Source organism: Sminthopsis crassicaudata, chromosome 1, assembly GCF_048593235.1.
Source record: "Sminthopsis crassicaudata isolate SCR6 chromosome 1, ASM4859323v1, whole genome shotgun sequence".
Taxonomy (NCBI): domain Eukaryota; kingdom Metazoa; phylum Chordata; class Mammalia; order Dasyuromorphia; family Dasyuridae; genus Sminthopsis; species Sminthopsis crassicaudata.
In genome coordinates this window covers 627,950,961-627,978,825 of record NC_133617.1, presented here as the reverse complement: position 1 = coordinate 627,978,825, position 27,865 = coordinate 627,950,961, and the positions used below count along the sequence as shown (strand labels likewise).

Below are 27,865 nucleotides of genomic sequence, written 5' to 3'. Positions count from 1 at the left end.
CTGGAGTCATACCTCACCTTCAAGCTCCAACTCAAATTCCACCTCTTCTGGGAAACCTTCCCTGATTACTTCAGCTCATGGTGAGCTTGACCCACATCTCTGGGGAATGTATTCTCCTTTTTGGCACAACTGCCACCAAGGAGAACCATCTTCTATGCTGTCCCACCCTTTATCCCAAATGAATTCATCTTGGGCACACACCTTTCCAATCATGGCTCTACACATATATAAACTACAATAGGATCTGATGCATAGTAAATGCTTGTTAAATCCATAAAGGTAATACAAAATGAAAAAGAACCTGAAAAAGAACTAAAAAGAGCCCTAGAGAGTACCGGAATCAATTTCTACCTTTTATAGATGAGAAAATTGAAGGGCAGAGAAAAGAAATGAATAAATGAATAATTAGTTGACAACCAGGTGACTCAGTGGATATAGCATGACACTTGAAGTCAGGAGAAAATGAGTTTGAATCCTGCCTTGGGCACTCTTTGCTTTGGAAAATCTTTGCAATTCACTTAACCTCTCAATGTCTGTTTTTCCATCTATAAAATGGGACTAATAGTAGTACCTACCTCCAGGGTTATTGTGAGTATCAAATGAGCTAACATCTGCAAAGCACTTTACAGGCCTTTAAGTGCTCCATAAATGCTAACTGTTATTATTAACAGATGGTCCTTTTATAAAACTTGAATATTTATAAAGCATCTTCCTCACAATAGCCCCATGAAGCAGATAGTGTAGCTATTACTTTTCCCACTTTTTGGATGAGATTACAGAATCTCCTAAAGGCAAAATGATTTGCTCATGTTCACATAACTAATAAAAAAAAGTTAGGTTCCAACTTGGATTTCTTATTTCTTATTTCCAAAGGCAGCACTACATATGGAATGAATGAGGGTGCACACACACACACTTTACAACAGTGTTTACACATGTACATATATACACATGTGTGTACATGATACAGATAACTTCACTTATATATATACAACACAGGGCCGCAAGGACTGGCACTTTATGGTTTCCCACTACTACTACTACTCATTTCATTTTACTCTCGCAACCACCACCCTGTGATTTGTGGGAAAGTTTCCTGACCTCAATGGTGAACGATGTCCATTGAGAAATTGTGTGGCAAATATTATAGGCTTATTACCTCTGTTTTACAGACAAAAAAAACTAAAGCTTACAGAGATCAAGTCACAGTATCAGAGTGATTCCAGGTTTAGCGCTGTTTTCCACTGCACCCCATGCCTCTCAAATATACAAGCACGTATCTTACATTTTAATCATTTCTCACTCTGAATGAAACATTTTGACAGACTGATCTCCTCAACTCTTAAAAGATAAAAAAAAGAGGCTATAGGTTAAGAAGTCTCCCCATGGAAAAGGATATAGTTTTCCTCATTTTAAAGATGTCCATTGTCCATTAAGATCAGATGACTTATTTAAAGTGACATATTGAGTTAGTAGATATCACAGAATTCACCCAGAGCTCTTCCCTTATACCCCTGGTTTTCCATTTATCTCCTATCACTACCTTCCAGGGTCCTAACTTCATCTGGCTCCTCTCCTAAGAGCTGGGAACAGCATGTGGGGGTTAGAGCACTTGCTGAGGAGGTGCCCCCATCAAGTGTGTGATATATATGTCTGTGCCTTCTTTGCCAGGAATTGGCAATTTTCTCCAAGTGGCATGCCAAGGCTTCATTCACTCGTTGGCTTGGAGAGAAAAAGGAAGTTGGCAGCTTTCTGTGCACATGTGCACACAGAGGGAACCCACCAAATGAATTAAGCTAAGTCTATCCCTGGAGGTAGGGTTGAGTGCAAAGCTAAGGACACTCCCCAAAGCTTAGGTTCCCAGCAGAGAGGAATAAAGGTGCAAATAGATTCTTCAACTCATGGAAGGAAAAGAGAGGGTAGGTTGGTAGACTACCCCATCCCCATCCCCATGGACCCTCTCCCTTCAAGTCCACAACAATTTTGCTACCCAAGCCTGCATGTCATTTTTAGCCCAAATGATATTTTGGCTTTGATATTCCTGTGCGTGTGGTCTATATTCCAGCTTCTTAAACTGTGATTCATGACCCCCATATGGGGTTTCATAACTGAATATGTGGGTTGAAAAGTTATTTATCAGTAATGTTTGATTTGTATATCTACTTTATATATCTATATACCTGAAGTCACATTAAAAAATTTCAGGCAAAAAGAGGTCACAAGTGGGAAAAGTTTAAGAAGCCCTGATTTATATGCCTAAGGTTCTTCTCCTATGATTGGTAAAGAATATGGGGAAAAGAAGCAATTACTAGACTGTAAACTCCCTGAAGGTAGAGATTAAATCATTTTCTACCCTTGTACCATTCTAGCACTATACTGTTTCAATGGATCTATATTTCATACTTCAAGTTTTTCATTGAACTGGGATCTCATCACAAGCTAATAATCATCCACAATTTCTCCTTTTGTCATAGATATACTTTTGTGTGTATCATCTAACAATTAACCAGCATTTATTAATCACTTATTACGTGCCCATCACTGGCCAAGTGTTGGGGATACAAAGAAACAAAATTAAACAGCCCCTGCCTTCAAGGATCTTATAATCTATTAATAGAGACAACATGTAAATTATAAATACACATCCGTATTTGTACCAAATAGAAGATACATCTTTAGTTAGAGGGAAATAAAGAAGTCAGGATACCTGGATTCTAGTCCCATCTTTGCAATTCACTAGTCTGAGACTCTTCTGCATTTGCTTCTTTCCCTTCTTCTTTCCTCTGCAAAATGGAGATAAAATTCACTCTTCTTTCTATGTCACATGGCTGTTGTGAGGACTTAATGAAATAATATATGTTAAGTATTTTGTAACCTCAATGGACTCTATAAATTGTGAGCTATTATCATCATTCTTATTCTAATAAGAAAATTCTTAAGTGATGAAAGGCAAAGTAGGACCAAACAGAGAACAGAAATAAGTTAAGACAAATAATTAGATGACTGATCTCTGCAATCTGGAGATTAAAAAGGTGAATGGTGGGATTAGAGAGTCAGGGACAGGTTTATCTAATCTGAGGGAAGATCAGACTTGGAGAGTGATTTCTGTCCCCAATGACTAGGCAACTTTCTAACCAAGACCTCTGTTTGAGCTAGAGTTAGAAATAATTAAAGCTGGGGGGAAAATGGTAGCTGTCTTGGGGAGCCAGATAGTCTGGGAAGCTAAAACAGGACAGAAAGACCTCCAGTCCTAAGAAACTGTTAAAAGAAACACTTGTCTCCTAATCTGGAAAAAATGAGATTCGGTAGAATGTGTACCTGCAATTGCCATTTTCAATATGGCATCTATAACTTCATATCTGTGTTGTGTGATCCTGGACAAGTCACTTAAAACTGTTGGCTTCCATTTTCTCAGCTCTAAAATGCATATAATAATAGGACCTACATGTTCAGGGTTGTTACAAAAACTCAATGAGATAATATTTCTAAGTACTTAGCACAGTGTCTAACACGTTAGTAAGCATTTAATAAACATTTGCATTTTTCCCATCTTTCTTTCTTTTATCTGTTTACTCAAGGCCATCAGCCTAAAATCTTCATTACTGGCAATACATCAGTTTGAGAACAGAAAAGAAATAAGGGGAAATAAAGTTTCCCTGAAACGGAGCCTTTCAGGCATTGGGAATAAGGAGATAGGGATACAGCAAAAATCAAATAGAAGACAGAAATCCTGGCATATTATCATTCACCCAGTAGACTTCATGATGGTAGGCAAGTTATTTAATCTCTGTGCCTTGGATACATTTGTAAAATGGGGATAATTGCACCCCACTGGAACTGTTAGGACAATGGTGATATCAGATCAGATAGTATTGTTAAGTTCTTGAACCAAAGATATCCATGTTCTGATAGCTCCTTCCAGGACTCACCTCCATACCTCTTTTCCCTCTAGTCCTCAAGAAAAAATGGGAGGAACACCCAGATGAAACTAAATCATTCTGAGGAAGAATTCAGACACTCTAGTCAAAAGGATTATATATGGGGGTATATATAGAACCCCTCTGGGAGCTAGAAAAAATCCAAATGGGGTCACAGAGATTCAGACATGACTGAAACAATTGAACAACCACAAGGAGGTATAGTCTATTGAAAAGGCTGAGTTTGGAAAACTTGTCAAAATTTAAGGTAGGGCATCTTTCCTCAAAACCAGTGATTCCTGAAGATAATCCCAGGAAGTGAAGGTGGGAAGAGACCCAAAGAAGATGCTCCCCTCCATTCCCACTTATTGGCAGCACTCAGACCTCTATCCCTCACCCCCCAGCTTCCAGAGAAGTTCCAGGTTCTATTCTTCTGTTTCCCCCATGCCAGTCTTGCCCTTACTCTTGCTCGAAGGGCTGAGCTTTTGCTCACAAGGACCCCTTTGCCTACCTCAAGGTGGGGGCACTGATTCTAAAAATCCTTAGCAGTGGGTGGGCTGGGGGGGGGGGGAATATTAGATTACAAGTCTCTTAGGCTTGTTTGTGCCTGTCTACACTCCAATTAGGTCAGAGCAAGTTGTGGGTGGGGCCCAGGATTCTCTCCCTGCTCGAGTTACTGGCAACTCCAGGGCGTGGAATCACAGTTAGGAATCTCCTGTTGGAGCCTTGGGGTCCCATGTAGTGGGAAGATTCTGGCAGTATAGAAAAGGGCAGAAGAGAGAAAAGAATGATTGGGGAGGCAGTTTACAGAAAGAGACTGAGGGCGGGTTGGATTTGCCCTCTTACAAGCTGCCTGGTCAGCCCCAAGGAATACCACATCTCCCTGACCTCCATCTGTAGGCATCTGGAGCTATCATGTAATGTCTTAACTTTCTGACTAGAGTGACATTTTGCCCTCCGAGATGGGGCTAGCTTCCCCAGAGGGCAGCTTCCAACACCTTGCATTCAACCTAACTTCTCTGCACCTAGAGTAGTGCAGGGGGAAGAGTGGGGAAGGAAAGTATTGGCTAGAGCCTAGGGTATGGGAGAGAAGGGCAGGGACTTGAATATAGTGGAGAGCAGAGTCAGGGCACCCAAGGAAGGAAGAGACAAGAAGCTGAAGACAGAAGGTAACAAGAATGAAGGGAGGAAGGGGCAGGAGACAATACTCAAAGCTCCAATACTCTGTCTTATGGATCATTATCCCCAAAATGAGCAGGTTGGGCTTCCTACTGTTATCTTTCTCCTTTTGGACACAAGAAGAGTGACCTTTTTGTAGAAACAATCTAGTTTCAGAAGCAGCCAGGTGGTGCAGTAGATAGAGCACCAGCCCTGAATTCAGGAGTACCTGAGTTCAAATATGGTCTCAGACACTTAACACTTCCTAGCTGTGTGGCCCTGGGCAAGTCACTTAACCCCAGCCTCAGGAAAAAAAAGAAAAAGAAAAAGAAAAAAAAAAAAAAAAAAACAATCTAGTTTCTAGGTTCTAATCCCAGGTTCTAGTAATTAACCAGCTCTGTGATTCAGGGCAGGTCACTCTTCTGGAACTCAATCTCCTCATCCATAAGAGTGTTGGAATGGGCTAAAGGATCAGATCTCTAAGGTACCTTCCAGTTCTAATTCTAATTACAACCCACAGGAATTGACCCAATTGTGTTTTAGGCTAAAGTGACCCTTTGAATCTCAAAACTGCCTGGAGAAAGTGAAGAGAGAGATTTCAACTTTGATATTTGAAAAGTGGGAATGAGCAGCTCATAGACTCAGAATGGCAGCTCCACAAGCAACTTCAGAGAACTGCTCCCATTTTAAAGAGGAAATTGAGATAATAGAGGTGAAATGGTGTGACTTAGCAAACAGCATTCTGTACTTGTAGTCAAAAAGACCTGGCTCCAAAGTCTGCCTCTCATATGAAGTAGCCATGTGTCCCTGGAAAGCCACTTAGCCTCATCTACAACTCATTTCCAAAATGGAAATAATAACACCTATAATAGAAGGTGATTTTGAGAGTAAAAGGAGATAATGCATGTAAAGTTGACAAAAGTTGAGATCATCTAGTCTAGGTCTTCTCTACCTGGGGTTGGAAAATGGGGGGAGGGCTGTATATAGATTTCAAGAAGAATATGAGCTTGGAACTTTTAATATTGTGATAACTGTTTCAATATATTTGGTTTCCTTCATAATCCTATTGTAGACTTTAAAGACACTGTGCTGAACCAGGTACACCCAACCACCACAAAAGTCCAAGACACACAAAAAGGTTAAGAATCCCTGATCTGGTCTAACTCCCTCATTTCAGCAAGTAGAGGCCCATAGGAGTTAAATGACTTTCCCAAAGTTAAACTGATAATTAGTGGCAGTGCTGGGACTAAAACTGAGGTTTTCTGACTCCTGGGCCAATGTTCTTTCCACTACCAGTCTACTTACTGTCACCCTCCCCAGTGCAAACACATTTGCAATTTAAGTAAGCCCTTCTTTAGTTGAATCCAGGGGAGTAGCTAATGGGATTTCAGGCACTGTGACAGGCTGATTGGGAAGATATTTTTGGACAGAGGTCCTTTCTCAGGGCTCTTAATCACACCACCCAGGTGGCTACCTCCTCTGGTCCTAATGTGAATCAACCTGCGGGAGATACAGGGCATTCTCCAAAAGACCTTGAGCCAGAGCTCTGTCTAAGGGTTCCTACCGCTGTGAGAAGGCTTCATTTCTTTAGTTTTCTTTCCATTTCCCCCTCTACTCTCTCTCCCATCTTGGAATAACAACTAGAAGAGATTTTAGAAAATAGATTTTAGATGTAAAAATAAATAAATAGAAAAAAAAAAAAAGAAAATAGACTAAGTTTAAACTTATCTGGGTCTCAGTTTCCTCTGCTGTAAAATAGCAGTTTTGCATTGAATCAATGCTGAGGTCCCGCCTATAGTTCTGATACAGGAATGATTTTAAGCAGAAAGGGATCTTAGTCCACCTTTCACTTGACAGATGGGAAAGGGATAACCAAAGAGGTCTGACTTCCAGCCCCCAACAAAAGCCCTACCCTATGTGTTGCAGGTAGGGGTTGTGTCCTCACTACTACTCCCACCCCCACTCCCACCGAATTGGTCCAGAAGCAGTCTTAGCTCAGGGCTGTCTTCTCCCTGTACAGATTCTCGTGGGGCCTAGAATCTGGGCTTTGGGGGCAGCTGGCTGTCTTCACTTCAGCCCAGTTCTAATTAACCCAATTCAGCCACATTTTTCTCTGGCTGCAAGCCTTTCCAGTGGTACCCTTGCCTCAGAGAACCCCCAAAGATATGGGGGTTGCCTTTTCTCCCTTATCTCATCACCATCAACAGCTGCCAGGGGAAATGTTTAGGGTGAGGGTCCTGAAAGAGGAGCTCTAACGATCCTCCTCAACAGCTTGACGACTCCCTTTTCAAGGTTTCTTAACTGAGATGGCTTGGACACACAAGGAGACAAAAGGATGGACCATGTGACCTTTCTAGGGTTCTAAGGTTCAAGACTATTCTAACCTCATTACTACTAGCTTTGACCTAGAAACTGTGTGGGGTAAAAGGTGTGTTTGTGTTGGGGGGGGGGGGAGGTGAGGGGGAAGGGAGGAGAGAACGGTCTCTAGGACCCAGCAGGCTGCTGGCGCACCCGAGAGGTGGAGACAGGCGGCAGGCAGGCAGGCGGGCAGGCAGGCGGGCGGGCTGGCAGGCTGGGAGGGTGGGAGGCGGCGGCAGAGAGGCCAGGCGCGGAGGGCGCCCAGACGAACCTAGAGAGGGGAGAATCTGTGCCCTCGGGCGGTGGAAAAAAAGGGCTGCCAGGCTCACACCTGGACCCGAGCTTCCCCGAGCGCTGGGCAGGTGTGCGGTGGGGCGGGGCGGGCCGGGGCCGGGCTGGGGCCGAGGTAGCCCCTCCCGGGGCCGGGAGATGCTGGGATGGAACTGAGCGGTTGGGGCCAACCTGGGCAGCTCGGGCAGCGGGGCCACCCTGCTGGGGAGCCCCGCTCGGCCGAGGGGAAGCCAAAGGGGCACCCAGCCCCTGACCTCCTCGTTCTCCTACTCCTCCTCCTCCCTGTGGCTCGCATTTAAGGAGCTGCCGCTGCCCCCAGCACCCCAAGATCTGCGCCCGGACCCTCCAGCTCCCCGGGGGCCAGGGCACAGGGCCAGCCCCAGCGCACCCTCTCCCGGTCAGGACCCTCTCAAATGGCCGAGGCGCCTTGAGATCCTGCCTCCCAGCCCCGGACCCGGACGCCGGACCCCGGACCTCAGCCGGTCGGCGGGCTGGCAAACGGGCCGGGGCTGAAGGCTTGGCGCCCAGGACCATTCCACCGTTCGGCGCCGCTTTCTGCAGCTTCTGCCCAGGTAAGATGCACCCGCGCCCCCACCCCATGCTACCTGGAGTCCCCCCTCCCCAAGGCCATTGTGTCCCTCCCTCCCTCGAGGTAGCCGTGGAAAGGAAGAGAAGCCACCGCGCCCCCTCCCCGGGGGAAGCACCTGCCCATTGAGCACTCTGGGCGGGGAGTGGGGAGGAGCCCCCCTTCCCAGGGCTCCAGGGTGAGCAACCCGCAGGTGAGCGAGAGGGGGTGATGGGGAAGTGGAAGGGGTTGTCACCTTGCCCCAGCTTTTATCACCCTCTCCTCTTACTCCCTGTCCCTCTCCCCTTCCTCTTCCTTGCATCACCAGGCAGCCTGGACTCGGTTGAAGGACATCTCTTTGTGTCTCAGCTCAACCCAACAGCCGCCGCCCCCTCCTCCCCTCTGGCTCCCCTTATCCTTGCTCGACCAAGGTTCCTGCCCGCTCTCTCTTTCTTCTCTTCGGGAGGGGGCACGCTGTGCTGGGGAGGGTTTGAAGGAGAGATGATCCCGGAGCCGGGGGGAGGGGGGAATCCCTCCTCCTTTGGGGGCGCTTCAGATCCTGCAGAAAGGAGGGGGAAGAAGGAGGAGCTTCCTCTCGATACCCCCCTTCTGGCCTCCCCCCTTGTCTTCTTTGAGCTCCTGCTGTGCTGACCCGGGCTTGGGGGTTGGGGCGCAGAAGGGAGAAGAAAGGTTCACCAAAAGCCCCGATCTCCCAGCCAGATCCACCCTGCAAAAAGAGATTTTGGAGTGCGGGTTGTGTAGTGAATAGAGCATCTTACTGAGAGCCAGGAGACCCGGCTTCCAAACCAGGTCCTTTCACATGCTAGCTATGTGACCCTGGGCTTTCCCTCAGTTTCCTCACCGGTATTTAGGATTTAATGATGAGATAGTATGCTTTAACTTCAGACCTCTCTGTCTCGAGTAACAAATGAGATGAAGTACTTTAATAAGGTATTGTTCTTGGGAAAGGAACTGCCCGGAGTTCTACCTACCCCCTGCCCTCGAGGCTTCCTTTCCTTGGGACAGACCTGGACTGCTGGTGGAGCTGTCCTTTTTGGATTATTCGGTTCCATGAGTCTTGCCCTTTGGGAAGGACAGATTGACTCCCGGAAATCCATGCCCTCCTTTGATCTGCAAGAACAATGGAGCATCTAGCCTGTTAGCTCTGTGAGTGTAGCATGAAGCTTTGTTCATGAAATTTAAGAGAACCTTTCCTGGGATGCCCCCTGCCCACTCCCTAATCCAGCCATCCAATCCCAAAGACCTCTGCTTTTTCACCGTGTTTACTTTCCTAGAAAGGCTCGTCCAATAAGATGTAAATGGTGTAGTGATTCTTTCCTTTGCTTTGCCGAGATAAAAGAGAAAAGTTATCCGAATGCCCTCAGCTATTTAGGTTTTGAGTACCTGACTCTTTCCCCATTGTGTGGGGAGGGTTTTTTGTGTGGATTTTTTTTTGGGGGGAGAAGGGTGTTTTGAAGGAGAAGAGAGACTCAGATTCTTCTTAAACCTCAGTGGGTTCCATGTATGTTCCTTTCAGTCTTGGACTCAGGTGGCCTCTTTTCATCTTCCATTCTTCTTTCTTTCATGATTGACAGGAAGAAAGAATTCATGATTGGATAAGATGGATTCTGAGAAGCCTGGGTCCCTCAAAATTTTTTATTTAAATAGAAATAAACATCTAATGAATCTTTCCCAGCTGCCAACTCCAACTAATTGTATATGCTATGTAAACTAAAAAGAAAACCGGGTGTTGGCCTGGAGGGAATGGGTTTTTCTGCTTTATTAGGCTGGTGACCTCATAGTTAAACCTCATCCTGTTATGGGGATAAGAATAGGTATAGTTATCCCTGAGATCAGAGACTCCTGAGAGAATAATGTTTCTACAATGGCACTAGGAACAGAGATTAAGGGCTGTAAAGGGCTTTAGAGTTCATGTAGACCAATCTTCTCACTTTACAAATGAAGCTCAGAAAGAAATCATTTGTCCAAGGTCACCCAGATAATTAGCATCAAAGATAAGACTAACTCCAGATTCAACCTTCTTTCCATCACTGCACCAAGTGTTTCCCATATTTTTGGTGACTCCTCACTTTTTATTGCTATCTACACTTCCACATCTAGTCTCCCATTTGATTTTCATAATCCAGTGAGATACCACTGTCTTTATAGATTAAAAAATGAGGCCGAATATACCTTCTACATGGTAGACATCCAAATTATATCTGTTGGGGCTAGAAATTAAGTCTTCTGACTTCTATAGTCCATTATTCCTTATGATCTTGGACAAAAAAATTTTGTGAATCAGTTTCCCAAAAGCACCTTCCAAAGCTATAATTTCTGGCAGGAATTTCTTAGTGAACTACTGTATTTTTCCAAGGTTGATATGTCTTGAAAGGAAAATTGAACCTCTTTCCCAGGAGCCTCAGGAAGTGGGAATGGGGTATGGAAGTTATAAAGAAAACCCACTCAAATCTTTTCTCTGAGGGACTTTTTTTTGACATGTAGCATCTTCTCCTGATCCAAAGATTATCACCATTTCTACTTCAGGTGTGATACCAAATCTCTATTTACTTTGTGACCTCAGGCAACTAAACTCCTTTGGACTTGTACCTCTCAGTTTGTAAATCAGTGGCCACCACACAAATAATCTAGGAAATAGGAGGAGGGCCTATGTGAAGAAGGTCTACAAATCCCCTTTCCTCCACCAGTTATTCTACTCTGAAAGCTCTTGAGTTTTCTGAGTGTGTCTTTATATATCAGTGAATATGGTTCCTGAGTTTTGTGTTTGTTACTCCCACTAAGCTCATGACAGCTCCAATCTTCTGACTAGTATCTCTGGTCCTGGAGAGACTAAATTCATCAAAAGAGGGGCTGAGAGGGAAAGAGCCCTGAATGACTCTTTCACAGGGGATAAAAAACAAGACAGTCCTGGTTCAGACTATTTCAAGGACTCCCCATGTCCTACAGGAGAAGGGCATTTAGCCTGGCATTCAAAGCCTTCTACAATCTGCCTCACAGCACATTTGATCTCATAGTCAACCAAAACCTCCTCTCTGTCTCCTGACTATACTGTGCCCTTACCTGTTTTCTCTTCTGGTTAAATGCCTTAGTTCTTCCTCTCTAAATTATTTTCTTGCCTCAAGAACCAACTCAAATTCTACCTCTTCTATGAAGCTTCCCTGATTAGTCCAGCTCTAAGTAAGCTATTGTTAGTCACACTTATTTGATTCATATATTAGTAATGTGTTAGTAATTTTTCCTATATTCATATCTTAACTCTGTCTAAATATATAAGCTTCTTGAAGCCATGGACTAGATATTTTAATTCCCCTCAAAAAAATTTGGACATAGAGTTATGAAAATTGTAGATTCTCCGTAAATACGCTCTCAAAATTTTATAATTGGACAAATCCTTAGAGATCATCCAGTCTAACTCTTTGACTGCAATAATTTTTAAATTATTAGCTTCCATTTATAAGGCATTTTAAGGTTTATAAAGTGTTTTCACATATATGCTCACATTCATTCACACCAGTCTGAGTGAAGGAGAATTGGGGCTAATAGTAAGAGCTCAGAACCAGGTGTTCTGTCTCCCAGCTCTGGGGTCATTTACACAATCAGTTTGCTTGGGTGGCTTAATGAAGGACATTGGGAAGGAAGTGTGTGTATTTGATATATGTGTGAGAAAGCTGTATTGAGAAAATGGATGTGAATGTGTGCCCATCCACTTCCCCCCACCCCTAGCAGTTATTTTAAAAATAGAATTATCTCTAGACTTTTTTTTTTATCCTAAGGAGACAAATGTTATCCTGGATTTCTCCAAACCCCTAGCTAGTCTGTGATACATATGAATCTCCAACTTTTGTTAACTTTTTTCAGATACTCTTTATTCCATTGGATATACCTATTGAAATATAAAGTTAGAGACAGTAGAAAGAGCCATCAGTCAGCAGTGAGGAGACCAAGATTTTTGGCTACTGGCCCTGGGAAAGTCACTTCTGTGATTATAAATTTCTTCATCTATAAGATGGAGTTGGACTGAAGATTTCTAAGAAACCTTCCAATTCTGATATTCTATATGAGATGAGAACGAACAGTCGGAATGATGAGTCTTTCTGTATCCCTAGAGTACAGTGTCCTCCAATAGGCACTTAATGAATGACCTGCGTATGAGGCACTGTGCTAGATTCTGAGGAAACAATAACAAAAAACAGTCCCTGCCTCTAAAGAGCTCATTTTCTACTGAAGGACACAGTGAATAAACATAAGGTCTACTGGTCATTGGAAAGAGAGAGAATCCAACTGCCAGAGACATCAGGAAAGGCTTTCCAAAGGAAGTTGCACCTGAGCGAAACCTTGAGGGAAGCCAGGAAGAACTCAGGAAAAAGCAAGTGGACTACTGGGTCTAGAATAGAGAGTATATGAAGTCAGATCATTTACAATAAGCCTAAAATAGTGGCCTGGAGCCAGATTATAAAGGACCAGTCTGAGGATTTGGTATTTTATTCTAAAAGGCAGTCAAAAAGCCATTGAAGTTCTCTTAATAAGGAACAGAATGGTCAGATTTTTGCAATAGGAAGATTCTTTTGTCAGGTGCTCAGAGTATAGGATGCAGAAAATATAGATTAGAAAAGAGAGAATCTGGAAGTGGGGAATCCAATTAGAAAGTTGATGGTAATCATCCAGGCAAGGGATGTTGCAGGGCTAAGCTAGGTGGTGATTGTGTGAGTGGAGAGGAAAGAATGAATGTAAGAGAGGCAGAATCCAAGATTCAACGATTGTTAGATGAGGATGAAGGAGTGTTAAAGGAGAGAGAGAAGAGTCAAAGATGACTCCAAAGTGGCAAATGTGTATGACTGGTGCTGCTCTCAACATAAATGAACATGTTTTTAGGAGGGATGGATATAGGAGGAAATACATGTTTTATTTTGGATATAGTTAGAAATTTCCTAACAAGATGTTGTTGACCATAGAACTAGAGTTTCAAGAAAGAAACTAAAGCTGGATATATAGAAAGAGTACTGAACTTAGAATCTAGAAGATCTCACTTCCTTTAACCTCAGTTTCCTCATAGATAAAAATGAAATAAGAAAAGCATTCTACTTCTCAAAGCTTTTGTGATAATATAATAAAATAACATAGGAAAACCCTAAAGTATGATATAAATGCTAATTATTATTGTTGTTACATAGAGATAATCTAACTGATGAAATCACCAAGAAAGAATATAAAGAAAGAAAAGAAGAGGGCTTTGGTTAGAGTATTGGTTGTATTATTTGAATGATGGTCAAGCAAAGAAGGCTAAGAAGGAGCAGACAAATTAGAGTAAGAGAATTAAGAGAGAACAGTGACTAAAAAACTGAGGAAATGTCCAAGAAAAAGACTTCGACATCATTGTTAAATACGAGAGAGTTAGAAGGACTTGAAAAAAATTGGCTTAGAGCTGGGACCTATTGAATGTAATAACATATTTTTAAAAATATAAATAAATAGTTATTAAGCTCCTACTGTGTCCTAGTGCATAGATATAGATCTTAGATAAGACAGTCTCCACCTCCTGCAGTCTAGTCTACAAAAGGTTTATAATATATACACAGATAACTATAGCTATGAAACACAGTCTCATTAAATTCATATCTATTGTTACAGGATTAAAGCACAAGGGTAGATGGGGTACAATGTAGGTAAATTTACCTATGTTCACACAGCTACTAAGTAAGATACATAATAAGTGAGTTAGAGAAGGACAAGGAAGTGTTATTTGAAGACTTCCTGAATGAAGCAAGATTCTTACTGACTCAATAGATCTAGGAAGCCTTCAGAGATAAGGTGGTATTTTAACCAGGTTTTGAAAGATGAGAAGAAATTTAGCAGAAAGAGACAGGTCAAGAGGAGCATTCCAGGAACAGAAAATCTTCCCAGGGTCAGAGATGCACAGAAAAAGATGGTAAATAGCTCACCATGGCCAAAGCTTAGTGTTTATGATGGTGAATGGTGTAAAATATGTCCAGAAAAATGGATTGGAGCTATCTGAAGAAGGGCCTTAATCATTCATGAGCAATGGGATGCAATCAGGGGGATTGAGCAGAACTATGATATGATCAGAGCCAGACATAAGGAAGACCAGTTTGTCAATAGTATGTAGGAGAATGTGAAGGTAAAAGGGGCCTCTTAGAAGGTTTTGAAGTCTAGATGAATGGTAATGAAGAGTATACCTAGGGTGAGATAATGAATCTGGTACCTTGAGGTATAAGGTCTACCTGAGGCAAAGACAAAAAAGATACTGGAGAGAAGACTGGAGTCAAAATCAGGAAGTCAGCAGCTATCTGGAGCTTCCAGCATCCCTCTTCAGCAACGGTCATTCCACCTGCTTCCTGGCAGAGACCAGAGCATTATTGATTTTTTGCCATTAATCATAAAGAAGGAGGTCATTTGGAATGGAGGAAAGCTCCTGAGGTGGGAATTCGCTTCTTTGGTGCAGATTGTGCCTATGATTTAGTAGTTGTATTAACTCTTCCTAAAAACCCATTTGGAAGAGACTTTGGACAGTAAATCCTAGGATGTTGCTTCAAGTAGATAAGGTTGGACGAAGGTAGGATTTGAATCTGGGCCCTCCTGATTCTGGGGACAACCTTCTGTCTACAACCCCAGTATTTTGCATATCTTATATTTTCTAGAGTACTTTCTCATAAAGGTGATGTTCTTTCCATTTGACAGATTTGATAACAGAGGTTCAACATATTAGCATCTGCTCATGATCATACCTAATAAAGAGCCAGAACTCCAAATAAAGTCTCCCCCATAGCTCAGTAATCAATCCTTGAGATTCTTTCAATCCAGAAGAATTGTAGATGGGAAACTTAGGCAACAAAGAGGGCAAGATCACCTCTCAAGGCAGATTTCTCCAAGTCTTTGACATGCTAGCTGGTAGAGCTGTGAGATATGGTCAAATAGAAATGTAGGAAAAGGAGCAATTGGTACTGGATCCCAGGGACTACTCAGAAAGGTCTTTCTTCCCATCTGAGGCACAGTTTCATCAGAGGTTAAGCTTGACTTGGATCCTCCTACTGTGTACCAGGCACTGAGGATCCTGAGATGAAAGACAACATGGTTAGGTGAAAAAGGGGAGAAGTAGGAAAGCAGACATTGGTTAGAAAGCTAAATGACTTTTCTAGACCAGAGATAATGAGGACCTGGTATAATAGAGTAGCAGCAGGTCAAATGAGGAAGAGAGGATGATTTTAAAAGATAATGGAGCACAATCAAAGAGCTGAGGTGGTTGATCAGATGTGGACAGTGCAGAACACAGAAGGGCCAAAGACATTTCAAGACTGAGTGACAGGAAATTGTGGTATGGGCAACAGAAATTGGGAAGTTAGAGTGAAGAGGTTTTTGTTGAAAGACAAATTCAGGCTTAGACATGTTAAGTAAGGAATTATTGGAACATACAAGTGAAGGTGTGCAGAAGACAGTAGGAAATGTAAAGCAGGCACTTGGGGGGAGCATTGGGTTTGTATAAATTGATTTGGCATACAGCTGCTAAAAGGATATGAATAAGACCTAAGTCTGATCATCCTCCCCCCCAAGAAGCTTCAGTGACGTCCTATTGCCATTGGGTTTAAATATAAACTGAAATTTAATGATCTCCACAATCTGAATTGAACCTGTCCATCTAGAATGATTTCTCATTATTTTCCCTCATATATTCTGTGTTTTAGTCAAAATGACCTTTTCCTACTTCTCCCTCCATGCCTTTGCACAGGCTCTACTTGGCCATGCATTTCTGTAATGGTCTCCTTCCATACCTGTCTCTTAGGATCCCTTCCACATTCAGTCCTACCTCTGAATACTAGACCCCTCTTCATTCTTCAGGTGGTTGGTTCTAACCCTAATATCCCATTAAAATTATTTTGTATATGATTTATATTTACTTATCGGAGCATGTGTTCCTTCAGATAGAGCATAAGCTACCTGACAGCAGGGACTATTTTATCTTTGCCTGGTATATAGTAGGTGCTTGGTAAATATTTCTTAAATAGATTAGAGTCACCTATATGGAAATGAATTTCAAAGCCATATGAATAGGTAAGATTGCCAATTGAGAAAATATACATAGAATAAAATAAGATGCCTGAGGACAGAGCCTTGGAGGACATTCATATTTATACTTCTAACATAGATCATAGGATTTAGAGCTAGAAAGAACCTAAAAGAACATATCATCCAACATTCATTTTATAGATCAGGAAAGATCACGTAAGTTACTGATAAATAGTAGAATCAGGATTGGAACTCAGGTGGAACAACTTCAAATCTGGTGCTCTTTACACTATGTCATCAAAGACAGATGAGCAAAGAGGACAAAAAAAGATCAGTCAGGTAGGTAGGAGGAGTGTCAGGAAGAGAAAGCTAAAGGAGGAGACAGCATCAAAAAAGGAAATGGTCAGTTTCACAATTTGGCCAGAAAAATCAAGGAAAATGAAAAGATTGAAAAATGTCCACTGGATTTGGCAGTTGTCATTAGGGACATGGGGAGGGGAGGATGGAGAGTTTTTAGTAAAGTGAGAGAGTCAGATATTAGCATAAAAGGACTGAGGAATGAATTAGTCAGTGACAAGGAAGTCATGACAGTGAATGTGTTCTACTCTTTCTAGAATTACAGCAGTAAGAAAGAAAAGAAAGAGGAGGCTTTCTGGGTCTACAAGAGTTTTTATAGATATGTGTTTTTTTGGTGAGTAGGAACCTATTCGTGTCTTTGAATTGGGGGAAGGAGATAGAGAGCCAGTAGAGACTTAGGAAAATTCAAAAATAGTGAGAAAATATCAGTTGGAGTGGCGTGCTACAGGAGATAGAAGGGGTTATGATTAAGGGTAAAGGGAAGAGTTAGGCTTGGCAAGAGAGGCCATTCTCTGAGACTGAAGACAGGACAGGTCAAAAAAAACATAGGAAGGTTTTGAAGTGTGAAGGAATTGTGCGATTCACAATAAAGAAGGCAAGAAATTTGCTGAGAGAAGGAGTAGAGGTGAAGTTGTTCAAAGAAAGGGAAAAGTTTGGGACAGCTGCTTAGGGAAAGATTAAAGGAAGGATTTCAGTGTAATGACAACAATGCAGATTATTTTATAATGGGACTCATCAATTTTGTGACTTCTGCCTATAGTGCTGGGTGGCTCAAGAATTAGAGCAAAGGAGTTATCTAGTGTTGGGTCTTAAGGAGTGAGAGTCAGTGATTTGAGGATGGAGGGCTACTTTTTATCTTATTAAAATGGCATTCAAGGCTATAAATGAAGGGAAATCAAGTCAGAAAGGATAATTGAAAAAACTAGAAAAAATGAGGGATTGAAAATCAGAATGAGGGCAAAGCAGCAGACTCAAGAGCAAGGACAAAGAGACAGAAAGATGGGAGCTTGTAATCAGAGAGAAATTTTAGAGTTCAGGATTTCAGAAATGATGTTTGGAGTCCAAGATGTCTTATGTCTTTTATAGGTAACCATAGGATTGAAGATTATGGAAATTGAGGAGATTAATAATTTAAAAGACCTGGGTGTGGTTATAGTAAATAGAGTCATGGGCTTAAAATCAGCCTAATGCTGGTTTCAAATCCTGTCTCTGATCATTTTAAAATAAATTTTTATTAATATCTTTTCATTATAAATCCGCTAGATTTTTCCCTCTCTCTCTCTCCTTTCCTCATCCCAACAGAGACCCATTTCTTACTACAATGATTTAACAAAAGAAAAAGGGGGGGGGAGAAAGAGGGAAAAAAACCAACAAAAGGAATCTATACATCATTACATGCAAAACTGCCTCTGATTCTTCCAAGCTGTGTTATACTGGGGGCAATTCCCCTAACTTCTCAGACTGCTTCCTCATCTGTGAAACAGGGTTAATGATACTGCCAGTATCAACCACGTGGTTCTTAGGAGACTCAAATGATGTAATGTCTGCAAAGCAATTGAAAGCCTCAAGCTCTGTAGAAATGTCAGTTATTTATTATCATCATCATTATCATCATCATCAATAACAACATTATTCATATAACTACTAGAAGGGCCCCTAACTGAAGTCACAAAAGATAGTAACAGTGTTTAAGGAGAAGAGGAACATTTGGGAATCCAGAAATAAAATAACTGAAGAAAGTGTGAGAGTGGTCACACCAAACTTTCTTTATTGGAACCTGGACCTAGTTTAGAAATTCTCTGGGAAAAAGCCAGGTTATTAAGAAGATTCAGGACCTTCTTGGTCTCCCTGCATCTTCAGTGATCCATTTCCTTGAAGTCACCTGTAGCTATATTAGATGCAGCTGTGAAAGATAGCATGGAAGAAATATCTGCACCTATTATAATGATCACATATATTTGTTTGAGGAAGGAAGGATGGAATCACAGGGTTGAGATTTGGACAGATCTTAGAAGTCTTCTAGACCAACACCATTATTCATTCAATAAAGATTTTTCTTATTTTTATATCTTTTGTTTCTATATCACCTAAAATTTCCCCTCTATCCCTTCTTCCCTTCCCCTGGAAAGACATCCTTTATTTCAAAGAATCTTTTTTTAAAAGTTAGGAGAAGAAGAGCAAGGGGAATAAGCATTATAGATCACTAGATTGGAAAAAAAATTTTTTCATGTCTCTTAGGGTCATACATGTGCCTTCTAATTTTGTAGCATTTATTTGTTTTGTGGTTCTTTCCATTCACATTTCAATGGGCATTTATTAAGTTCCAAAATTTGGCACTTTCCACAAAAACATTTTACAAATGAGGAAACTGAGGCCCTGATAAAGGAGGTAATTAGTCCAAGGCTACACAGGAAATAAATAACTAAAGCCAGGATACAAACCTAGATCCTGTCATTCCAAATCTACTGCTCCCTAATGATATAGGCTACTAAACTTTACATTCTTTATCAAATTTCATCTTCACAACAGCCTTAGAAGAATAGGGGCTGCAAGGATTATTTGTCCCCATTTTACAAGTGAGGAAACTGAACTTCAAAGAAGTTAAGTGATTTGCCTAATTGCTTGTATACGGGTCTAGTAAGTAACAGTTAGGATTCACAGTGGGACCTTCTGGCCTCAAATCTAGTCTTCGTTTCCCCCATCATGTGGTTGGTACTTACTTACTCCCTGTAGAGTGAGGAGTAAGAAAAGACAGACTGATAAAAAAGGTGTTCTTATGTGCTTTCAATACTGGGAATTAGGAGACTTGGATTCAAGTCTCAGCTCTGCCACTTAACTATCTGGGTAATGATAAGCAAGTGACTTTCCTTCACCAAACTCAGTTTTCCCTTCTATAAAATGAAGACTTAGACAAGATGCTAAGATGCCCTCCAGACTTAAACTTCAGTGACATTGTCCTTGGAGACTGAGCCTGAAGTCAGGCTTGTTCTCTCTTCCTTTATTATCCCACTTTGAGTTAGACTTGGATCCCCTCTTCCTTCTAATCAGTTCATTAACAACAGTACTCACTTAATAACTCTGCTTTATGAGGCAAGGCCTGGACTTCAGTGTTATTAATTGGCTGTTGATTTCTGCTTCTGGGCTATTAAGCCTCTGGCCAATGTTGAGAGTAGAACAGACAGACCTTAGGGAAACTCCCTGCTCCATTTTGTGTCTTAGGAGCTGGAGTCCAGAGCTAAGGTGAGCATTCTCTCTTTTCTTCATTCCCTCTGGGATTCACCAGACACACTCTTCCAGTACTAACTTATATTGATCTAATCTTTTGTATTTATAAAGCATTTTCTTTACAGAAGTTAATATACTCCTACTTAATAGATGCAGAATCCAATTTCTGTCCAAGGCTAGACAAAGCAACTGCAGACTGTAGGAAAAAGCCTGTCTTTGGGATATTGAAGGCCCAGGAAAGTTCCACTATGGAATCAGAGAATTTAAGATCCCTAGAAGGGATCTTTCAAATCATTTGGTCCAAGTCCTGCCCTGTTCATGCCCTTCTATAATGCCCTCTACAAGTAGTCATTTAACCTCTTCTTGAAAACAAGGAACAGCATCCAGAGGGATATACCAGTGTTCAACAGTCTCCATGTCTGGGAAGACATCTCAAGTAGTCTTCATGGGGTCATTCAGGGTTCTACAACAGGTTCCCATCTCTATTCCCACTTCTATGATATGTAGAAATCAAGAATGGGAATAATCGATTGATTATGATAAATTCAATGCAGTCACTGATATTCTGAATAATAGCAATGGATTTGAACGATCTTCTTCAATTGTATGTTGAAGAGGGGAAGATAGTTGGAAAAAATTTTAAAAGTAGAAGAGATGCGATTCCCAAATGACAAATGCAGAGTGATTTTGTTAGGAACCAGGCAGTAGGCAATGACTAAGTAAAAAAGACCTGAGATCTAAGTAGATCAAAAGAGCTAATTGCTTTGCAAAGGATATCAGGTCTCCTTGAATCCAGGATGTGATGAAAAGAATATGATGTGGACCCAGTCCTGTACTAGGCTTTACTGTAGCTATGGGAATGGTGAATGAAGAACACTCTTAATAATAACTTTCATTTCTATAGTGCTGGAGCTCATTCTTTTAAAAGGCTCATCTTACGAGATGGGTTGTACTACTATTATTTTCCACATTTTCAAAGACAACAAAAAACCCAGAGGATCAAAGGCAGGATTTGAACATAATCCAAACCAATGATCTTTCCTCTACCACTCTCTAGGTCAGTGACAACTCTTAAAGAGCTTGAACACCAGCCCAAGATCTGGATAGACAACTGGGAGCTGTTGAAGGTGATCAGATCTGGGCATTAAGAGGACAAATCTGACAGCAGGTGCAAGGTAGAGCAGAGACAGAACAGACTAGAGACCGGAAGACCAATTAGGACAATGTTATGCTAGTCCAGAAAAGGAGTGATGAGGATCTTGGGTATGGTGAATACTGGAAACGGATCAGAAAAGACAGATTAGAGAAACTGTATTAAAAATTTCAGTTCAAACCCCAAAATCACTACTTTAGACCTAAAATGGGCCGTAGGGAAATGTCTAGGATCATCTTTCAGGAATGGTAAACCCTTAGTTCCTTTAGATTCCTGGATTAATGATAATCCCTAAAATCACCTGAAAGCTGGAGTGAGGGCGAGTGAGGGCTGTTACATTCAAAGGTCCTTTGGTGCCTCCCTTCTCCCTGCCCCCAACCCCCAGCTCAGCTGTACCAGGCTCCAGAACAGAAGAAAGGTTGTTCTGCAAACAGGCTGTTAGACTTTGCCCTCTGCCCCAGGGAAAAGCATGGCCCAGTGCCTCGAGGCTTGAACATCCCAACCTAAAATAATCCAGTAGATTTCCAAGTTGGGAAATATACTTGGCACAAGGATAAAAGAGGCATTTGATGGGGAAGCTAGAAATCTGGCTGTGCCTTCCAAAGAAAGACAGGTTAATTAGTGTATGTCAGCTGTATATCTCACACGCCTTCAAGGCTATTAGACACCAAGGCTACCTGCACTTAGCACAGTCTCTGGCACACAGTAGGAACTTAATAAATGTTTACTGATTGACCTTTCTATGCAAGATTCTTTCCCTATTGTATGTTTACCAGTCAGTCACCAGTGAGATTCTGAAATTTTAAAGTATAGATTAATCACACATACTTTTCCTACTTGAATGCCCTGTTCCTTTCTGGTCCTACCAGACCTGAGAACATCCCCTACTTCCACCTTCATCAAAGGGCGAAGGCTGTACCTAGTAAGGCAAGAACCCTTTATTAACCAGGGGAAAACAGAGAGCAGATGTTTTCTTCTCATGTTGTATTATCCCCCACAACTCCTCAAACGGTGCCCGGTACAACAGGAGGCACACAACTGTGATCTCACTGTGGGAGAGAATGGAGGTGCACAGTGCCTGAGTCACCCCCAGAGCAGGCAGTAGGACATCCCTTGGAATAGATGGCAGTGGTCAGTGCCCATGGAAGAGAGTAAAATGCATGGGTGATGGACTCACACTCTCTCTCTGTCTCTCTCTCTGTCTCTCTCTCCCTCTCTCTTTCTCTCTCTCTCTCTGTCTCTGTCTCTGTCTCTCTCTCTGTCTCTCTCTGTCTCTGTCTCTGTCTCTGTCTCTCTCTCTCTCTCTTTGTCTCTCTCTCTCTCTCTCTCTCTCTCTCTCTCTCTCTCTCTCTCTCTCTCTCTCTCTCTCTCTCTCCCCCTCCCTCCCTCCCTCCTTCCCTTCTCTCTCTTCTCTCTTTCTCTCCCCCCCTCTCTGTCTCTATCTCTCTCTCCATCTCTCTCTCCCTCCCTCCCTCCTCTCTCTTTTCCTCTCTCCCTCCCTCTCTCTCTCTTCCTCCTTCTCCCTCCTTTCTCTCTCTTCTCCTCTCCTCTCCTCCTCTCTTCTTTCTCTCACACATTCTCTTCTTTCTCTCTCTTCTCTCTCTCTTCCCCCCCCCCCTCTCTTTTTCTCTCTCCCCCTCCTCGCTCAGAAAATCAGTATCACCTTAAGTAACACATGCTCAAAAACATGGGCATGGTCAGGCCCCTGGGGGATCAGAGTCTATTTTGGATTTCTCTCCCAGGAAGTGACAACAGTAGAGCACTGACAGGAAATCAGTTATTTTTATAGCCACCAGGTGGCCCTGGGCTAAAGGGATGGGGGTAGGGGACAGGGGAGCTGATGAGATGTAGAGTGGAGAAGTTAGTGCTTTCCCCCAAATTCTAGGATGAGAGACAGGGAGCTGAAAGAGACCTCAAAAGTCCAACCCCTTCATTTTACACATGAAGAAACAGGGGCCAAGGGAAGTTGTAACTGCCCACGGTCATATAGTAAGTATAATAGGGTATAAGTGACATAACAGAACTTCAGTTTCTGATGGCATAATTCAATGCATCTTTCTCTCCACTATATTATATATGCTCTTTTCCTTCCACGTCTCCTGGCTTTATTCTTCTGCTTAATATTAGGGTATGGACCCAAGGCTGACACTAAGGTTTTTGTAAGCTCCTTAAGAGTAAAACAAACAAACAAACCAAAAAAACCTGAAAGACCAAATTGTATTTATCATCTTCTTCACCCTGAGCCTATGGCCTTGTATACTACAACTCGCTGGGTGATGCTGTAGAGAGAATGCTGAGCCTAGAGTCAGGAAGCCCTAAATTCAAATCTAGCTTCAGATGCTTATCTGGTATGTAACCACAGACCTCTTAACCTCTCCCAGTCTCATTTCCTGAACTATAAAATGGGAGAAATACTAGCATCTACCTCCCAGGGTTGTGTGAGCATCAAATGAGGTAGTTTTTAAAAAAATGTTTAGCACAGTGTTCAGCATATAGTAGGTATTATACAAATGTTAGCTGCTATTACCATCATCATCATCCTCATTATTAATCTCATCACAATGATGCTTACATTTAGGCCATCATCCTCACATCCTTTCCTGACCCCTGAGCCTGCTTGGCTCCCTGGATTCTGAGCTCTCCTGAAACCTGTCTCCTTTGCTCATGCATCTCTTTGAGACTCTCAGCACACTTCCTTCTCTCTTTCCCTTCTACTTCATATCTACACATTTCAGTCCTCAGGAATGTAACTTTTTAAGATTTATCTATAAGGGTAACAGAATACACCAGGGGAAGGGTGTTAGAAGTGGTGATACAAGAAACCTAGCTCAATCTCAGATGAAAGGGCCTTATACTTCCCAAGCTGGTGTGTACTCAAATTCTCCCAGGCTTACCTTCATTACCCTGATTTCCCAGGGACTCAAGCACTACACTCTCTACCCCCACTTGCACCTTTTTACAATTCCCCAGAGAACATCGTTTATTCTCTTCAGATCACATCCAAACCAAATGTGGGGTTCTGATCTAAGTCATTGGTCTGTTCTTCCAAGCCTTAGCTCACTCTCCACCAATCAGGAAATCTCCTTATAGCCTTGGAGGTTTGTGACATTTCAGTTATAGTAATCCCTCATAATACTCAGATTTAAGTAGTGCTTTAAGATTTACAAAGAACTTTCCTTAACTAATGAGAAAAGCAATTCAATTCACCAATAATGTTTATTAAAAGCCTACTACAAGCAAAGCACTCTGCCGGGTTATAGACCGTTATATTGACAGTTAAAATAAGGGGGAGAGGGGTGGAAAGACCAAAGTACAGTAGCAAGCAGTAAAGAACCAGAAGGAATTCCTGAAGCCAATTAGCCCAGCCCCCACGTATGTCTTTATCATTCTTCCTCAATAAAATGTAAGCTCCTTGAGGGCAAGGGATTATTTCAGTTTTTGTCCTTGTGTTCCAGCACAAAGCACATGCTGTTGAATCATTTTAATCATGTCCCACTCTTTGTGATCCCATCTGGAGTTTTCTTGGCAGAGATACTAGAATGGTTTGCCATTTCCTTCTCCAGTTCATTTAACAAATGAGGAAACTGAGTCAGATAGGACTAAGTGACTTGCCCAGGGTCACACAGCTAGTGTCTACAAACAGATTTGAACTCAGGTTCTCTTGACTCCAAGGCAGGTGGTCTATCCACTGCACCACCTGGCTGCCCATCTGGAACCATAAGGGATACATAATGAATGCTTAGTGTATTTAATTTGACCTCCCTTAATAAGGAAATTGAGAGTTTGAGAAGTCAGCTAAAGTAGCAAAGCTAAGATTCAAATCCATGGCACTCTTTTCTTGCTGACCCAGGATATAATACTGACTGGTATGGGAAGATTGAGATAGAGGAAGATGGGGAATACTTCATGGGGGAGTTGGTACCTTGGCTAATGCTTGAAGGGAGAAAAGAATTCTGCTTAATGAAAATGAGAAAGAAGGGCATTCTAGGCATGAGTGAGGATTCCCAAGGAGACTGGAAGTGGCATATGGAGTTCTGGGACTAGCCAGAAGTCCAATTTTGCCTTGAAAATAGGGCAATTTTTTTTTAAAAAAAAATAAATATTTTTAATTTTTAAAAAAAGGGAAAAAAAAAGAAAAATAGGGCAAATATTATTATCCATCTTACAGAGAATAACACAGGCCCAAAAAAGTCAAGCAGTTCAGTTAGTATCAGAATTCAGACTTGTACCCAGGAAACATGGATAGTAGTAACCTTAGGTAGTGTAAAGAACACTCATTTAATTGGGAGTCAGAGATCTTGAGTCCTGTTCCTCACTTACTACCTGTGTAACCTTAAAGTAAATCCCTTAAGTTCTCTGAGCTTGGGGGCTATTCTCCTCCATCCATCCAGATAGCAGCCATCAGCCCCAAGCAGTGAAGGAAACAGGAAGGCTGCAGCCTCAATGCCAGACCCCTGATATAATCTCCTTTCCCTCCACCTGCAGTTTTCCCTTGTACTTTGCCTTCCCCAATACCTCCAGACCTCAGCTGAGGAGCCCACCCCAAAGTTAATCCAATTTTAATTGTCTGTTACCCACCCAGCCCAATGCCAAATTCTGGAAGACAGGAACAGGGATCCATAAGAAGGAAGAAAGGAGGTAAAGATGCAGCCCCTGCCCTCAGGAGCTAAAATTCTAGATGGGAGAGGAAGATTGACACATGAGAAGTTAAACAACATGCAGCAGTCTGTGATCGAGTGCCAAGATGAGTGGGGACAGACAGTGAGTGCTGTAGGAATTCAGAGAAGGGAACAACCAGTGTGGGCTGAAGAGTAGCATCATAGGATTTAGAGCTGGGAGGACCTTAGAAATTGTCTAATCCACCCCCTTCATTTTTCAGATGTCAAAACTGAGGCCCAGAGAAAGGAAATTAGTTGCCCAAGATCACCACTAGTAGCAAGCAATAGACCTGATACATACACCTGAGGGCCACTGATTCTAAGTCATGGAAGATTTTATGGTGAGGAGATATGGTCAGATGTTGGGGAGGGAAGAGCTTATTCCAAGCTAAAAAGTAGGGTAACCAAAGAGCCTGAGTTTAAGGGGGATAAAAGAGAAGATATCATATTTTCTCCCTCTTCCCCTACTTTCCAGCTACTACTGAGGGTGAGAACTGGAAGGGATTTCTCTGCAGGACCTTTCTTTTTCATCCAGCTACAGCCTTGATTACCCAGGATGCCCATTCCTCCTGCACAGAGCTGGGCACGAGAGGCATTCAATATATGGTCTCATGGTGTAAACTGAAAAAGCTGGGATTCAGAACACCTAGGTTCTAGCCCCCGCTCCACCACTAATTCACAGATGATACTAGAAAAGTCACTCAGTTTGCTCATCTGTAAAATGGCAGTGTTGGTTGGACTGAATGGCCATAAGGGCCCATCCAATCTAAGGTCCTTGCAGTTCTAGCATTCCTCCCCATTTTTGACAGTCTATGATTCTCCAGTTGGTGACTTTTCTTCCCTTTGCTTCTATGACCATTCTATTCACCCATTTATGTCCCTTACCCAATGCTCTGGACTCTCAGGGCTACATGTAATGAGATTCTCTGGTGTCCCTCTAGAACTCAGACCATTAAGACAGGAAGTACCAAGTATAGGGGAAGTATCAGGGGAGCCAATTTCCAGGCTCTGGGAGTGACAGCTGCAGGGAGACATAGTCACCAGCTATAAATACCCTGAGGATGTGCTGTGCAGGAAGGGGGGTGGACTGTTCACAGCCTCAGGGAGGGTGGAACAAGGTGAAGGTCTGAGACCATGAAAGGAGTGGAGCTCAGAGGCAGTCATCAGGAGGAGCTGGGGGTCTGCCCCAAAGACACAGTTCTGAGGGGGAGGGGAAGGCGATGGGAAAGAAGAACCAGAAAGGGAGAGAGATGGAGTGAGTGATTGGGAAGAGGAGTAGAGAAAGAAGCTAAGATCCAGGCTGGTCCCAGTGCATATTAATTGGTAATGAAGCTTGCTGATGTAGAAACCAGGAGCCCGGTTCTTGTCTCAGCTCTACATCTAGATGACCTTGAGCAAAGGCATTTACTATTCCTCTTGGGGCCTCAGTTTCCTCCTTTGTAAAATGCAGAGGTTCATCTCATCGATCTCTTAAGTCCCTTCCAGCTCTTCATTATTCAGTGAATTTGAAACTGGTTTTCCTGGTGCCTTTGCAAATCCAATGCTGTGTGCAACTCTAAGGCTGTCTGCAGCAGGGATTTTAGATCTTAAGATATCTCCACCAAGGAGGCCCAAGGATGGTCCACTTTGCCAGGCTTCCATCCAGAGCATTAGCAGCCTGGCTCCCAGGGCTAGGTAGGAAGTCTTAGGTAACTGCTCTTGTCATAGGTCTGATCCTGGAGGCTATAGTGCCACCTAATTGTCCTGGCCCCTGTTGGGATATGGGAAGATACTCAGGCTATTAGGAGGGAAGGTCAGGCCACCAATCTAGACAAACACAATGAGTTCTAATACAAAGAATTCTAGACTTAAGCCATCTTTTAACACTAAGTGACCATGAGCAAGTCTAATACTCTAAGCTCCCATGCTCTCATCTGCATTGTTTATATGATCCTTTCTTTTCCATCCCCCAAACATTATTTGCAACAGAGATATCTTTGGTGCAGTAGATGGAATATCATAGTGGGAGAGGCAGTATAAAGGAAGCAGGGTATGTTGAGTCAGACCACCTGTGTTCAGATCTTAGCTCTGACACTTAAAGATTATTTAACCATACAGTTCCTCAGTTTCCTTATTTGTAAAATGAGGTGGTTGGACTAGATAA

General features: G+C 42.4%; 1 protein-coding gene across 3 annotated transcripts in view; it reads left to right on the top strand.

The window, feature by feature from the left end:
• Positions 1-27,865, top strand: part of SBK1 (SH3 domain binding kinase 1) — a 117,313-nt gene that overhangs the window by 56,823 nt on the left and 32,625 nt on the right. Inside the window, exons 1-2 of one of the 3 annotated variants that reach the window (XM_074282767.1) lie at positions 7,663-7,795; positions 8,025-8,296. The exons of 1 other annotated variant lie outside the window; for it this stretch is intronic. The gene's annotated coding sequence lies outside the window, so the exon portion shown is untranslated. Of the gene's footprint in view, positions 1-7,662; positions 7,796-7,815; positions 8,297-27,865 lie in introns of those variants that run through there. One more of the 3 variants, XM_074282766.1, reaches the window with a different exon arrangement.